This window comes from Phoenix dactylifera, unplaced genomic scaffold, assembly GCF_009389715.1.
Source record: "Phoenix dactylifera cultivar Barhee BC4 unplaced genomic scaffold, palm_55x_up_171113_PBpolish2nd_filt_p 000257F, whole genome shotgun sequence".
Lineage (NCBI taxonomy): Eukaryota > Viridiplantae > Streptophyta > Magnoliopsida > Arecales > Arecaceae > Phoenix > Phoenix dactylifera.
The window spans coordinates 632,357-649,405 of record NW_024067750.1 but is presented as its reverse complement, the minus strand read 5'-3'; positions in this window follow the sequence as shown (position 1 = coordinate 649,405).

The window sequence follows — 17,049 nt, the reverse complement described above, 5'->3', positions numbered from 1 at the left end:
CCCTTCCCACGGCGGCTGCCGGCCACGATTTCCTCGTCATGGAAAGGGGAGGCGCCGAACAAGGAGGTCCCACGGTGGGGAGGTGCCGAAGAAGAGGAAGAAGAGGAAGAAGAAGGGGGCGCCCTCCCCCTTCCTACGGCCGCCGCTGGTTACGACCCACCCCCTCCCGCATCCACCACGGCCCAGCCTCTTTCCGGCGCCGTCGGCCTCGCGGGAGGAGAGCTCTTCCCAGGGGGCCAGCCGTGGCCACCGAGACTGCCGCAGCCGCCGCCGGCCATGGCCCGGCCGCCTCCCGCGGCCGCCGCGGCGTGGCCCCCTTCCGGCACTGCCGGCCGTGCGGGAGGAGAAGAAAGGAGAACGGGGTAGAGGAAGGAAGGAGAAGAAGAGAAGAAAAAAAGAAAAGGAAAAGGAAAGGAAAAAAAAAAGAAGAAAAGGAAAGAAAAAAAAGAGAAAAAAAGAAAAGAAAAGAAAAGAAAAAAGAATAAATAAATGCATAAATAAATATTTATATAAATGAATGAATGAATGAATAAATAAATAAGATAAAAAATTTACATTATTAATTATTTACACTAATAATTATAATATTTTATATCTTTATTATTGTATTATACTATAAATATAATATTATAATATATTATATCATAATACATTAATATGTTATGTTAAATAATTTAATATTATGTTATATTATGAGAAATTAATTTATACTAATAATTATATTATTTTATATCTTTATTATTGTATTATACTATAAATATAATATATATTACATTATATCATAATACATTAATATGTTATATTAAATAATTTAATATTATGTTATATTATGGAAAATTAATTTACTCTAATAATTATATTACTATTATGCTAGCTATGCAATGTCATATTACTCTATTATAATAATATTATTTTACATTACAGTAATATTATACTATATCGTGTATTATGTATTAATATATGTTATATTTTATTAGGCTCTGTTGTATAATACCATGCAATGTCCTTTATGGTAATTTTGTCATACAAAAGTACTTTCTCAGTTTATTTACCAAACACATGTTAAAGTACCACAGCACTTTAGAATTATAGTTACCAAACAGCAAACAGCTTTTCATAAAAGCTCTACTTCAGACAGCTCTACTTCCAACAGCTCTACTGTCAACAGCTCCTCCAAATAGGGCCTTAATGGAAGACCCTCCTATAGCCTGGGGACCATCACCATCCACAAAGCAAAGGGAGAAGCGGAAGCGATTGGACTGAAGTCCCTCAACCAGGAACACTTCAAATGGCTGCGGCCATGATGAGTAGAAACGGACAAACAGAAGGATGGACTCGGGACTTGAAGCCCTCCCTCGGCTCCTCCACATCGAGTTTGGTGGAGCAGAGGATGACGGCAGGCGCCCATTCCCTCGATTTCGCCGCCACAACATGGGAAACGAGCCCTGAAATGCTTTTAATTCAGCTGCTTTAATCAATGGAAGAAGGCATAAGATCCGCTGCGTTACGTCACGTACCAGAAGGACGCATGCTGCTGTGTTTTTTCTTTTTTATTATTTTTATTTTACAACGGCATCCCACACCCTACAAAACGTTTGGTAACCCCAACAGAATCACCATGGTGATCTAAAATACCCGGTGGTCCGAATGCTGGAATGATTTGATCCCCAATGATCTAGGATCAATGTGTTTGATAGGTCATGATCCAGTGATTAAAAATTTTCGGATATCTATGAGTAATTTGTTTGATATAGTACGGAGATTCAAGATCACCGACTACATAATACCATAAATATTCCTGATATATCTTAGATTATTTTTTATTTTTTTAATTCTTATGAATCAAAAATGTAAGTCAATATGCTAATTTTTATGATAGCTTCATAATTTTGTCACATATTCTGCTTGTAGTAACCCTTATCATATATTTATTAATCATATAAAATATATTATAATAAGATATTAATATATTTATCAATATATTAATTATTAATATATTCTATAAAAATATATATTACTTCTAAAAATTATTAATCTTATAAAAATATATTATTTTTCATTATATAATTAATATTTTTATTTATACTTATAATAGATTTTTAATACTAATAATTATTTTGATTAGAAAAATAAGGTAAATAGGAGAAATATATTAAATATTTTCATTATATAAATATAAAATATAATAATATATTTCTACTATAATATAAATATAAATATAATAATATATTATCCTTTAATAATAATATGACAATAATATGATTAGTAATATATTATAATATAATATATATCACTAATATAATACATAATATCAACATAATATTATATATATATAATATTAACATAATATATTGATGATATATTGATATTTCAATTTTTCTGCTAAATTGAGGGGTATTTTTGTCTTTAACTTTTAACCTAGGATCACTGCTTTGGGGTGATCTTGGATTTCTGACCTCGAGGATGAGTATCCCATCACTGAGTCGGGCGGTGATTTGAGGAGTGGAGATGATTTAGGATCACCGCTATGTAGGATCGCCATGGTGCAACCAAACATGGTGATCTCATCATCTCTACTCACATCATCCTTGATCCTGGGACGATCACCGCATACCAAATGCCTTTATAGGTGTAGATACGGCCAATAAAATCTGAAAATAACAAAGCAAAAAAAGACTCAGACACTATATCACGCTCTCTCCAAACAAAACCTCCAGAATGGTGAGTCGTATAGGAAGCGACCCAACCAGCTGCACAATTCGCTTTCCTGCATACGTGTATAGCTTGATGGGTACCACACTCCTGCAAGAGTTTCCGAATGTCAAGTAGCAACGGCCTGCCCTTGCCTGCACGTTTTCAACCCTTGATCCAATCAATCACTGTGGCCGAGTCGCCCTTGAGGATGATCTGGTCTGCACCGAGTATCCGTCGGGCATAGGATATGCCCTTCCAGGAGGCTCTAAGCTCAGCACACACCGCCGAGGAATTGAAGATCCGCTGGCCCCTTGTTGCCACTAGTCTGGAGTCATGATCTCTAATGACGAAGCCTACGCCTCCGCCTCTCCCATCAACAACCATACTGCCATCGAAATTCACCTTCAGGAAGCCAGAGGTGGGGGCACCCAAGATACGAAAACATATCTGAACGCTGCAAGAACAAAAGGGTACCCTAGATGTCCCTGGCCAACCCGGTGGGTGAAATCTCAGTGGTGCTAAGGAACTCCTCCGCGTGCAGTAATGCCCGGTTCACCACCATCCTCGGGGGTGAGTTGCTACCCTCAAGGATTCGTGCGTTCTTGTCCAATCAGGAGTGGTAGGCCAGGTAGGCAACACAAGTTCCTCTCTCCTCTGCCTCAGACCTGACCCCAAAGCCTCCAGAAAGCGCAGGAGCTCCTTAGTGGACGACCACCTCTGCCCCCGATCAGAAAAAAACCCCGTACACCTCCAAATCTGACTAGCCTGCAGGCACTCGACTAGCAAATGATAGATGGACTCCTCCACCTCCGAGCATACTCCACAGTCTACAGCTATCCGCACTCCCTGCCGTGCTCAGACGCTCCTAGTGGGTAGGCAGCCCCATGCTACCTTTCACAGGAACAGTATAATGCGGGGATGAGCACGTAGTCTCCAAATCCAACTACCATCAAACTGCTGGGGCACCGCGCCTCCTCTCATCCGCGCTATGTCACGGGAGCTCACTACTGTTGGCGGAGGCCTGAGGGGCCGAGTCAACGTTGGCGGAGGCCTGGAGGGCCGAGTCAGTCCTGCCGCCTGCCAATGTGGATGCGCTGGAGGAGTAGGGTGGGTTATACCACTAGGGGGTCCCTGAACCCACTGGCGAGGCCCTGTCGGAGTCCGAAGTTGGGCGAGGCTTGGTCGGAGTCGACTCGTGGCGCTATGGGCCCCTGCGCTAGTTTAAGGAAATAAAGTTGCGCCTTCACTAACACCTGCGGGTTTTGGTGTAATGGTAGCGCTTGATCCTGACAATTGGTATCAGAGCCATAGGTCTCGAGTTCGAAACCCAGGCATCACATTGGGGGGGGAATTATTGGCGGAGGCCTGAGGGGCCGAGTCAACGTTGGCCATTACAACTACCGTCTGCCCGGACAGACTCCATACCCTCCTATCCGCTACCATCCCCACCGGGACCGGTAAAGTCAGCACCCGCTCTGCAAGCTGCTCGCCAAACACCCGCCTAACAAAAACTGCATCCCATCTCCGCTCCCGCTGGACAAACAAGTCGCTGATTGTGCGACCCTCCAACCGTCCATGGTCCATCAGTGTGGGCTAGTCCTGCAATGTACCCTTTGATAGCCACCTATCCTCTAGAATGTTGATGGTCCGACCATCCCTAATCTCCCATCTGATCATCGGAAGCACCTCGCGGTATGAGCACATATCTCTTTCTAGATGAAGGAGGACCCTCGTCCAGCTCGAAAGGTGGCCGAGGTGGTGGGGTCCCATGGGCTCAGAGCGTGTCTTGATGCTTGCTTTTTCTTTTTGTGTGTGTCAAAGCTCCCGTGGCTTTTAAAAACAACAAATATTTTAAACAAAAGAAAATTACTCTATCCAGCCCAAAATCTCTCTTTGTTCATCTCATGATTTTATCTAATAAAAACACACAAGTACGTTTGGTACCAACAAACAGAATTTACGCCAGTTCGGGAAAGATTATTAGGTAAACTAACAATGTTTAAATAACTGATAGCTTGATCTTAAAAGAAATGTATTTGCAAAAGGAAAAAAACGATGCCACTAGAAGAAGCCAGAAAACCCAACTATGAATCACCCATAGAATAAGTCTGTTCCTCTTTTAATACCCGATGCGCCTTAAGAGCCTTAAAATCATGAGTTAATTTCGTATGTTGACTCTTGAGTTTGCCGTATAATTAGATCGAAGTCGATTGATTAGAATTTAGGAAAGGATTTTCCTTTTCTGCTAATGGCGAGCACAGCTCTGCATCCATGGAGACGTTGTAGGATGCGTGCCTCCCATGCGATCACATTGACACTATTAGATGTTTTTCTGAAATTTAAAAATTTATTTTTATCTTCATGAAAATTTTATTTTTAAAATTGATAGAGGATGTGTAATAACAAAAAGAAATAAATGTGTGTTCGCACATGTGGAACAATATATAAGCGTGCATAAAATTGAATGGATAATTAAAAACTTTATGACCCAATTTACTTTGAGCTTTTAAGAAACATCAAAAAAAGAACTGCTATTGAAGAGCCATGGCTCCTCCTTATTCTTCTACTGTCTCCATGGGAAACAATTTGTTTTCTTTTCAAAGAACTTTATCCCTCCAAAAAATCACCAGTGCCTTCTTGATACTTTAGTTTTTTTCTAATAATAGAAAACATTAAAGGAATACTTAACCAGGTCTTACAATCTAATTGAGTTAGTGATGTTCCTTCTGATGTGGAAAATAATTGTTGTTATTGTTCTTCTTGTTGAAAGAGAAAGGAAGACTTACATGCGCATGCATCATGATTACCTAAATTCAAAAATGTACCATCTAAGGTTTGAATCCAAAACCTCTTGTTGTTAAGCAAAGGTACTAATTATTGTAAACATAATTTTATAACAAAATTTGCACCAATCCTTGTAAACCCTCCTGAAGTAGTAATGCTAAGAGTTCGAAAAGAAATCCAAATACCCTTTTCATAGCAAACAAGAATGTTGCCCAGATAGACAACCCAAGAGGGGGGGGGGGTGAATTGGGTTTTAAATTAATTTAGATATTTAAAACTTTAAGGATGATTAATTAAAAACTCTTGCAAGTTATTTAATTAATGCTAAGTGCTGTGAGTGATGTGAGAGGAAGAAGAGAAGAGACAATCCAATGCAAACACAGAGTTTTATAGTGGTTCGGAGCTACCCCTTGCTCCTACGTCCACTCCCCAAGTCTCTCTTGGGAATTCACTATAACCCCCTTAGATTACAGCTGGTTGTTTTGCAAGCTCACAACCAAACTTGTTGTTTTACGAGCTCACAACGAACTCGGTCGGTTTTCCCAGGCTCACCGACTAGAACCAACCCCGATTGTTTTTCCGGGCTCACAATCAAACCCTTACACACGTTGGTTTTAACTTGGCTCACCAACCAACCTTAATCCCCTTGATTCAATCCCCCGATTGAACCAAGTAAATACAAGTTATAGACAGAAAGGAAAATAAGCTTCTCAAAAGCAGATATAAAACAATATAATCAAAGAGAAGTTTAGAAGCCCTCAAACGCTTTTAAGCTGAAGAAGAGGTAAGGCTTCTTGAACTCCGGTCTCCTCTTGAATGTGTAGTCGACTTGAATGCTGGAGGAGAAGGCTTTAATTGCTGGGAAGATGTAGGTGGAGCTGTAAATGCAGATCTTCCCTTTTTCGTTGAAGAGCACGTTGCAGAGCTTGAATCCTTAATTAGTTGGAGTGGAATGACTGTTCTCTACCTTGCTACAGTCTTCTGTGGCTATTTAAGCCAACCCCCACGGAAACTAGCCGTTACACTGCTTTTTCTGCCCGTTCTGCACACTCTGCGCAGCCTGACAATATGACCGTTGGTGGGTTGGAGTCGACTCGCGCGATCAGAAGTCGACTCGGCTGTAGCGGGAGTCGACTCAAGCTTTTCCGGAGTCGACTCGGCAACTGTTCCAAATTTGAATTAAAGTTGCCGTCACGACTGGGAGTCGACTCGTCTTGACCCGGAGTCGACTCGCCAACTTCTGGAGCTGACCTGGCAATTTTGGAGTCGCCTCATCCACAGAAGTCCGTGGATCCAATTTTGAATTTTGTCCACTCGAGTCGACTCGACTGTCCTTGGAGTCGACTCGAATCTCAGAGCCCGAACTCCAGATTCTCTGTCTTTTGGCTCACCCAGTCTTGGAGTCGACTCGAACTTCCTTGGAGTCGACTCGGCTCTCAGTTTCCGAAAGTTGGTCTTCTGCCTTTTGACGTGAAGCTTGTCTTGGAGTCGACTCGAGCTGTCTGGGAGTCGACTCGAATCTCAGAGGCAGTAACATGGTTTTCTGTCTGTCGATGGTCGCACAGTCTCGGAGTCGACTCGCGTATTGCGGGAGTCGACTCGAATCTCAGAGTCCATAAAATGCTCTCTGACCTTTTCTTTGTGTACCGCTGAGAGTCGACTCTTGCTTTCTCTGGAGTCAACTTGCCAACCATCGGAGTCGACTCGCGTTCCACTGGAGTCGACTCGAATCTCAGACTCGAAAACTGCTCTCTGACTTTTCTTTGTGTACCTCTTGGAGTCGACTCTTACTACCCTGGAGTCGACTCGTTGAACATTGGAGTCGACTCGCGCACTTCAGGAGTCGACTCGTTGACAGGTTCTGAGATGAGGCTTTCTGTTCTCAGTCGGAGTCGACTCGTACTAGTCTGGAGTCGACTCGAGCTCGTGCCAGTGAACTTGATACGCTTGGAGTCGACTCGTGATACTCGGGAGTCGACTCGAGTCTCAGACTTTGGTTCAGCAGACTTCTTAACTTATCCAAAATACTATGAACCAAAATCTAGAGACACTTGGACAGGATTTTCACTGAAACACTCAATTGAATTCATTAGTAATCACAAGATATACTCAAATGCTTTGAGCTCATCAAAATCAAATGGGGTTTTAATCAATCACTCCACAATCTCCCCCTTTTTGATGATGACAAAACTTTGAGTATATGTAAAATGACTTGCTCAATAAATAATGAAATAAAATTCATAAATGAATTCAAATGTCTGATAATTTAATTTATCCAAGTTTGAAAGGAGTGAAACAACAAATTTCGGAGTTAAAGCTCCCCCTTTCATTTGGAATTATATAAGCCTTCATATTATGCAATCAATTGTTTGGCTTATATGTCATTAATGATTTAGCTTGATTAAAATTCAGATTCTCCCCCTCAACATGTGCATTCAACTATGTTTTGATTCTCTGAATTTTCTTTTAATGCTTTGAAGTTTTTGAACTGAATTTTTTGTTTTTAGAGGAAAAATCTGTCAATTTGTTCTTGAGTAGGATTCAGCTAATCTCCGAATATCCCTTGAATAGATTCTGGAGATTACTCCATTAGGAGCCCCAAAAGAGAGATAATGAGCCTCGAGGTACCGAATCCACTTAGAACAAATTTGTGTGTGTTTTTAAGAGTTTATCTTTTTATTTATTTCCATTGATTTCTTTTACATATTTTTTTTCATATTTTTCTCCTTTTACACATTTTATACATAGTTCTCCCCCTTTTTGTCATCATACCAAAAAGGAGGTAATCAACCACAATTAATGGCACATAATTGAAGATAAGATGTCTACTCATTGTATTGATATGAATTGAAGTAGATTTGAGCATACAATAAGTAAAGTAAAACAATACAAAACAAAACTCAAACACATCTATGTCCTCCTCGAGGATGAAGCTCCCCCTCTCGAGGATGCATCTCCTCCTCTGGAGGATGTGGCTCCTCCTCTCGAGGATGTGGCTCCTCCTCTCAATCGGCTCTGCTCCATGAGGAGGGTGACTGCATCTGTGACATGGCCAAGCTGTGTGATGATAGACGTGGTGGCTCTGCTATGTGTAGTGGAGAGCTCTGTCACCGACGCCTGAAGCCCAGTCACCGATGTCTGAAGTGCGTCCAGCTTGTCGATGAGTACATTCGCCAAGCGCTCGGCCCCCTCGGTGGTGGTGTGCATGTCACGACCTATCTCCTCTCGCATCTGTCGAGTGGAGCTCGTGACCTCACTCATGCTGTGGAACTGGGCCTGGACCAAACTCCGGACATTGTAGATCTCTTCCCGTACATGAGCCGTCATGTCAGTCACGGCTGTCAAGGAAGGGACCAACTGAGAAGATACGGGTGCAGGAGTGGGAGCAGGCACCGCACCTCGGAGCTCCCGAAGCAGCTCATCCCTCACCTCTCTGACTATCTCCTGTCGCAGCTCCCGGAGCTGCTCAGGATCAATCCGGACCGCCATAGAGGGTGGTGCCGAGGAGGAAGGTCCGGCGGAGGTGGTAGGAGCAGGAGGAGTGGATGGAAGGTCTGGATGGTCTGGAAGGTCTGGGTAGTCTGAATCGGGCTCAGGACTGGGTGAAAGTCTGGTGGTCTGAGCGGTGAGGGTAGACTTCCTAACCCATACCCCCTCTCTCTTCCGAAACCCCATCCTGTGCATGGTCCCCGTACACAAGCGATCTGTCCATCGCAATGCACGAGAGGGTTTCCTCTCAGGAATGGAAATCTCGTACTCCCTAAAGAGAAGAGTAAAAATCATGCCGTATGGGAGGGTGAGCCTAGGTCTATCTAGGGGCTCACACATATACCTATATATGAGTTTGGGGAAGTTGACCGGGGTGTCCTGAAGAATGTAAGACATAATAGCTAGGTCCCTCTCATTTACAAAATCAAATCTTCCTGTCTTAGGGAAGACAGACCTGGACAGAATACTCAAAAGGATTCTCACTTCAACAGGAAGTGAGCTAGCAGATACCTCGTCTAGGGGGGACTGAGGTGGATGCCCTAAGACGACCGTAAGGGCCTCAACTCTATCCTCAGGGTGTGCGGGAGCCACCCCTACTAGTGGAAGGTGGAGGATGTGGCCAATAAGATCCTCCGTGACAAACACAGGGACACCGGCTACTGTGCCCTCGATACCCCCATCTCCCCGATGGACGGTACCGTAAAACTCTCTAACGAGCCCTGGATATGTGGGGAGGTCCAATGTAAGGAAGAACTCTAAGCCCTGGGCTCTAAGCCTATCACCTATGGTGAACCCTTCCCGGGAGAGGAAGTCGAAATCGACATACCTCCCGGTGGAGACGACCTTCCCGGCCAATGGCCTCGCGGGAACCGCCCTAGGCGGGGAACGAGCCGGAGGTGGTTGCCTCGCGGGATCGTGCCGCGCCTTGGAGCGCCGCTCGGGACCGGCCTCGGGACGGGACCTCTTCCTAACCACGGTCTTACGAGGCATCTTGACCTAAACGGGAAGAAACACCTAAAGGACGGAGAAAGGTCGACGGAGGAGACTCGGGACGGACCGGAGACGACCTAGGAACGGACGAAAACCCTAAGAACCGGTGAAAAATCGACCGAACAGAGATTGGAGACGATCGGGGAAGACCTAGGAGTCGGCTCTAGGGCTTTTTGAACAGTGGCGGCTTGAAAGAAAAGTGTTTGCGAAACGACAAACCTAGGGTTAAAAAGTCGGATCCCGACTGCGAGTCGACTCCCCTGAGTCGCGAGTCGACTCGACCTCGAGTCGACTCCAGAATATGCGCGAGTCGACTCCCCCTTAGGAGCCGGCTCTGAAACTTACTCGAGTCGTCTCTAACCTTGGCACGCACCTAAAAGTCATGCTATAACCGCATTCTAATCACCTAATTGGGATCTGATTTGATGATCATTGAATGTAAACTCTATTTTAACCGCATTCTAATCATCAAAATTAATTAATCTAGTGGAAACTCCCACTAGGATGGATCAATCACTCCTAATCCCCTCCTAAGCACGCTAAACCTCTCTTCACTTAGGGGTTTTGTAAAAATATCTGCTAATTGATTATCAGTACAAATAAATTGGAGTGACACATCACCATTCAATACATGATCTCTTATGAAGTGATGTCTTATCTCAATGTGTTTAGTTCTTGAATGTTGAATTGGATTTTTAGTTAGATTTATGGCACTTGTATTATCACAATTAATGGAAATTTTATCTTGTTTAATGCCATAATCTTCTAATTGTTGTTTAATCCACAAGATTTGAGCACAACAACTCCCGGCTGCCACATATTCAGCTTCTGCAGTGGATAATGCAACCGAGTTTTATTTCTTGCTAAACCATGAGATTAGGTTTTCTCCTAGAAACTGACACGACCCGCTGGTACTTTTTCTATCAAGCTTACATCCAGCGAAGTCTGAATCTGTGTACCCTATTAAGTTTAGGCTAGATTCTTTAGAGTACCATAGCCCTATGTTCTTAGTTCCTATTAAGTATTTAAAAATTCTCTTAACTGCAGCTAGGTGTGATTCTTTAGGATTAGCCTGATATCTAGCACACATGCAAACACTAAACATAATATCAGGTCTACTTGCAGTAAGATATAGTAAAGATCCTATCATACCTCTATAAAGTTTTTGATCTACAGATTTATCTGATTCATCTTGATCTAATTTGCATGATGAGCTCATGGGGGTGCTGATTGATTTGTTTCCTTCCATATCAAACTTCTTGAGCATCTCCTTGACATATTTTGCTTGATTGATGAAGATGCCTCCTTCAGATTGTTTGATTTGAAGCCCGAGGAAGTAGTTCAGCTCTCCCATCATGCTCATCTCAAACTCACTCTGCATCAAATCAGCAAACTCTTCGCAGAGGCGATTGTTAGTAGCACCGAAAATGATATCATCAACATAAATCTGTACTAATAGCATCTCCTTATTTTGCTTTTTCAGAAATAATGTTGTGTCTACATTTCCCCTAGAGAATTCATGTTCTAATAGGAATTTACTAAGTCTCTCATACCATGCTCTAGGTGCTTGTTTTAATCCATAAAGTGCTTTGTTCAGTTTATACACATGATTAGGGTATTGATGATTTTCAAAACCAGGAGGTTGTTCTACATACACTTCCTCATTAATATACCCATTTAAAAATGCACTTTTTACATCCATTTGAAATAGTTTGAAATCCTTAGAGCATGCATATGCTAATAATAGTCTAATAGCCTCAAGTCTAGCTACGGGAGCAAAGGTTTCATCAAAATCTATGCCTTCTTCTTGATTATAACCCTTTGCCACTAGTCTAGCCTTATTCCTTATAACAATTCCATTTTCATCTAGCTTATTTTTATATATCCATTTTGTACCTATAATTGGATATTTAGAAGGTCTCTCTACTAGATCCCACACTTTGTTTCTAGTAAATTGGTTTAGTTCTTCTTGCATTGCATTTATCCAATTTACATCATTTTCGGCTTCTTCTATATGTTTGGGCTCAAAGTGTGAAACAAAAGCTAGATGGTTATTTAGATTTCTAAGTGAAGCTCTAGTCCTAACCGGTTGAGATGGATCATCTAGAATGAGTTCCTTAGGATGCCTGTGAGCATACCTCCAAGCTTTTGTTAGCCCATGATCCACAATAGCCTCTTGGCTTGATGATTCTCCTTCAATCAACTTTTGATTATCATCTTGTAATCCCATCTCATCTATCTTTTCCTCAAGTATTTCAACATCATCATCAAAATTAACTTTCTTACTAGAGGAGATGTCACTAGAGTCATCAAATACTACATGTATAGATTCTTCTATGACTAAGGTTCTTTTATTAAAGACTCTATAGGTTTTACTAGTTGTAGAATAACCTAAGAATATTCCTTCATCAGATTTAGGGTCAAATTTTCCTAGATTATCTTTCCCATTATTATGCACAAAACACCTACATCCAAAAACATGAAGATAATTAACCTTTGGTTTTCTGTTTTTCCACAGTTCATAAGGTGTTTTCTTTATAATGGGTCTCAATAGAACTCTATTTAATATGTGACAAGAGGTATTAATGGCTTCTCCCCAAAAGTACTTAGGAAGGTTACTTTCACATAACATAGTTCTAGCCATTTCCTCTAGTGTTCTATTCTTCCTTTCCACAACTCCATTTTGTTGTGGTGTCCTAGGTGCTGAGAAATTATGGGTTATCCCCTTTTTACTACAAAATTCATCAAATGATTGATTTTCGAATTCGGTACCATGGTCACTTCTAATGGCTATGACTGAAGACTCTCTAGCATTTGTTACTTCCTTATGGAACTTCTTAAAAACAGAAAATGCTTGATCCTTATGTGCTAGGAACATGACCCATGTGTACCTAGAGTAATCATCTACTATAACTAGACCATATTTATTTCCACCTAGGCTTGTTGTTCTAGTTGGACCAAATAGGTCCATGTGTAATAATTCTAGAGGCCTAGAGGTAGAGACACATTTTATGGATTTAAAAGAGTTCCTAGATTGTTTGCCAAATTGACATGCTTCACATATTTTGCTCTTTTCAAATTTTAATTTTGGCAAATCTATCACGGAGTCTCTTTTAACTAGTTTAGTTATTGTGTCCATGCTTGCATGACCTAACTTACGGTGCCATAACCAACTAGCATCATTATCTTTAGTTTCATTTACAACTAGACATTGGTTATGTTTTGCAAGATCTTCTAGGTCTACAACATATACATTTCCACGTCTAATTCCTTTAAAAACTAAACTATTATCATTAGGATTTGTTATAATGCATAGTGATGGTTTAAACATAACATCATATCCTATATCACATAATTGACTAATGCTTAACAAGTTATGCTTAAGACCATCAACATATCTAACATTATCTATAAAAGTAGAAGGGGTGATTTGAACTTTACCAATACCAATGATATGACCTTGGTTGTTGTCTCCAAAAGTCACATCACCTCCCTTCTTAGCTTCAAGGGTGAAAAATTGATCTTTATCACCCGTCATGTGCCTTGAGCAGCCACTATCCAAATACCAGCGGTTTTTGTTGACCTTGGCTGCAAGACACTCCTACACAAGCAAATCATGTCATCTTAGGTACCCAAGTTTTCTTGGGTCCTTCATGGTTAGTCAAGTTGGTTCCTTTTGGAACCCATACCCTTTTAATTTTTCTTTTTGTTTTACTTTTCCTATAGTCACATGCATTTGCCTTATGTCCTATAGTTCCACAACAAAAGCAGGTTATTTTCTTAGTTTTAGTTTCTCCAGCTTTAACAAAGAAGTTACTAAGAAGTTTTTGTTTATTTCTTGGTTTATACCCTAAACCCGCTTTATTAAATACTGCTCGTTGACTATTTAGTATCATGTTTAATTTTTCAGAACTATATGCAAATTTTTCAACTAAGGATTTGTATTTGTTAAGTTCTTTAGTTAGTATTTGATTTTCTGCTTTTAGATCATTAAGTTCTTTTGTAAGATCCTTATCTAAGGTTTGTTTATATTTTTTAAGTTCTGAAAATTCCTTAGTTAGTTTTTCATTATCTTTAGTTAAGGTGTTAGTCTTTTGAGTTAAAAGTTGGTTGCTTGTTTTAAGTTCAATATTTTTTTTGGTGATTAAGTCCTTATCCTTAACTAATTTATCGTATTTATGTAGGTATGATTGATTAGCTATTTTCAGTTCTTTATTCTTAAGGTTTATAGCCTTATATTCTACCATTAACTCATTAAATGCATCATAAAGTTCATCAAAAGAAAAATCTAACTCATTAACTCGTAACACCCAATCTCCTCGTTTTTCCTTTCCTTACCTTTGTCCTTGCGGTAGAAATTTGAGGGGCCTCTCCTTTGATGATAGGACTTCTTGTGGTTGATGAATCTCTTGAACTTGCGCACAAGAAGAGCCTCACCATCATCTTCCTCATGTTCTTCTTCTTCACTACTGCTACTGCAGGACAAGTCCTTGTTAGATGAAGTAGATTTAAGTGCTATTACCTTTTTCTTATGGGAGGACTCTTCTTCGCTGTGTTGCTTCATGGTTAGCTCGTGAGTCATTAGGGATCCAAGAAGCTCTTCGAGTGGAAGCTTGTTCAAGTCTTTAGCTTCTTGGATTGCCATCACCTTGGCTTCCCATGACCTTGGTAGACAGCGAAGTATTTTCCTGACAAGATCACTGTTAGTATAGCTCTTGCCAAGGCTTTTTAGGCCATTGACAATGTCAGTAAACCTAGTGAACATGCTAGTGATTGTCTCATTAGAATCCATTTTAAATAGTTCATACTTATGAACCAATATATTAATTTTGGATTCTTTAACTTGATTCGTGCCCTCATGGGTCACTTCAAGTCTATCCCAGATCTCTTTTGCAGAGTTGCAAGTAGAGACCCTATTGAATTCATTTCTATCTAAGGCACAATAAAACACATTCATAGCTTTAGAGTTTAATTGTGCCTTCCTCATGTCATGTTCATCCCAATCCTTTTCTAATTTGGGTACCTTAACACCCTCTACATATGTGGATGGGATGTATGGGCCATTCACTACAATAGTCCACATCTCATAGTCTTGGGCTTGGACGAATATTCTCATCCTAGCCTTCCAGTATGAGTAGTCAGATCCATTGAAGAAAGGGTGTCTTTGGGTGGACTGACCCTCAATGTGAGAAGATCCAAATGGGGTTGTCATTTTGATCTTTTAACTCTTGAGTGGAAGAGTTTTTGGCTCTGATACCACTTGTTGCCCAGATAGACAACCCAAGAGGGGGGGGGGGGTGAATTGGGTTTTAAATTAATTTAGATATTTAAAACTTTAAGGATGATTAATTAAAAACTCTTGCAAGTTATTTAATTAATGCTAAGTGCTGTGAGTGATGTGAGAGGAAGAAGAGAAGAGACAATCCAATGCAAACACAGAGTTTTATAGTGGTTCGGAGCTACCCCTTGCTCCTACGTCCACTCCCCAAGTCTCTCTTGGAAATTCACTATAACCCCCTTGGATTACAGCTGGTTGTTTTGCAAGCTCACAACCAAACTTGTTGTTTTACGAGCTCACAACGAACTCGGTCGGTTTTTCCAGGCTCACCGACTAGAACCAACCCCGATTGTTTTTCCGGGCTCACAATCAAACCCTTACACACGTTGGTTTTAACTTGGCTCACCAACCAACCTTAATCCCCTTGATTCAATCCCCCGATTGAACCAAGTAAATACAAGTTATAGACAGAAAGGAAAATAAGCTTCTCAAAAGCAGATATAAAACAATATAATCAAAGAGGAGTTTAGAAGCCCTCAAACGCTTTTAAGCTAAAGAAGAGGTAAGGCTTCTTGAACTCCGGTCTCCTCTTGAATGTGTAGTCGACTTGAATGCTGGAGGAGAAGGCTTTAATTGCTGGAAAGATGTAGGTGGAGCTGTAAATGCAGATCTTTCCTTTTTCGTTGAAGAGTACGTTGCAGAGCTTGAATCCTTGATTAGTTGGAGTGGAATGACTGTTCTCTACCTTGCTACAGTCTTCTGTGGCTATTTAAGCCAACCCCCACGGAAACTAGCCATTACACTGCTTTTTCTGCCCGTTCTGCACACTCTGCGCAGCCTGACAATATGACCGTTGGTGGGTTGGAGTCGACTCGCGCGATCAGGAGTCGACTCGGCTGTAGCGGGAGTCGACTCAAGCTTTTCCGGAGTCGACTCGGCAACTGTTCCAAATTTGAATTAAAGTTGCCGTCACGACTGGGAGTCGACTCGTCTTGACCCGGAGTCGACTCGCCAACTTCTGGAGCTGACCTGGCAATTTTGGAGTCGCCTCATCCACAGAAGTCCGTGGATCCAATTTTGAATTTTGTCCACTCGAGTCGACTCGACTGTCCTTGGAGTCGACTCGAATCTCAGAGCCCGAACTCCAGATTCTCTGTCTTTTGGCTCACCCAGTCTTGGAGTCGACTCGAACTTCCTTGGAGTCGACTCGGCTCTCAGTTTCCGAAAGTTGGTCTTCTGCCTTTTGACGTGAAGCTTGTCTTGGAGTCGACTCGAGCTGTCTGGGAGTCGACTCGAATCTCAGAGGCAGTAACATGGTTTTCTGTCTGTCGATGGTCGCACAGTCTCGGAGTCGACTCGCGTATTGCGGGAGTCGACTCGAATCTCAGAGTCCATAAAATGCTCTCTGACCTTTTCTTTGTGTACCGCTGAGAGTCGACTCTTGCTTTCTCTGGAGTCGACTTGCCAACCATCGGAGTCGACTCGCGTTCCACTGGAGTCGACTCGAATCTCAGACTCGAAAACTGCTCTCTGACTTTTCTTTGTGTACCTCTTGGAGTCGACTCTTACTACCCTGGAGTCGACTCGTTGAACATTGGAGTCGACTCGCGCACTTCAGGAGTCGACTCGTTGACAGGTTCTGAGATGAGGCTTTCTGTTCTCAGTCGGAGTCGACTCGTACTAGTCTGGAGTCGACTCGAGCTCGTGCCAGTGAACTTGATACGCTTGGAGTCGACTCGTGATACTCGGGAGTCGACTCGAGTCTTAGACTTTGGTTCAGCAGACTTCTTAACTTATCCAAAATACTATGAACC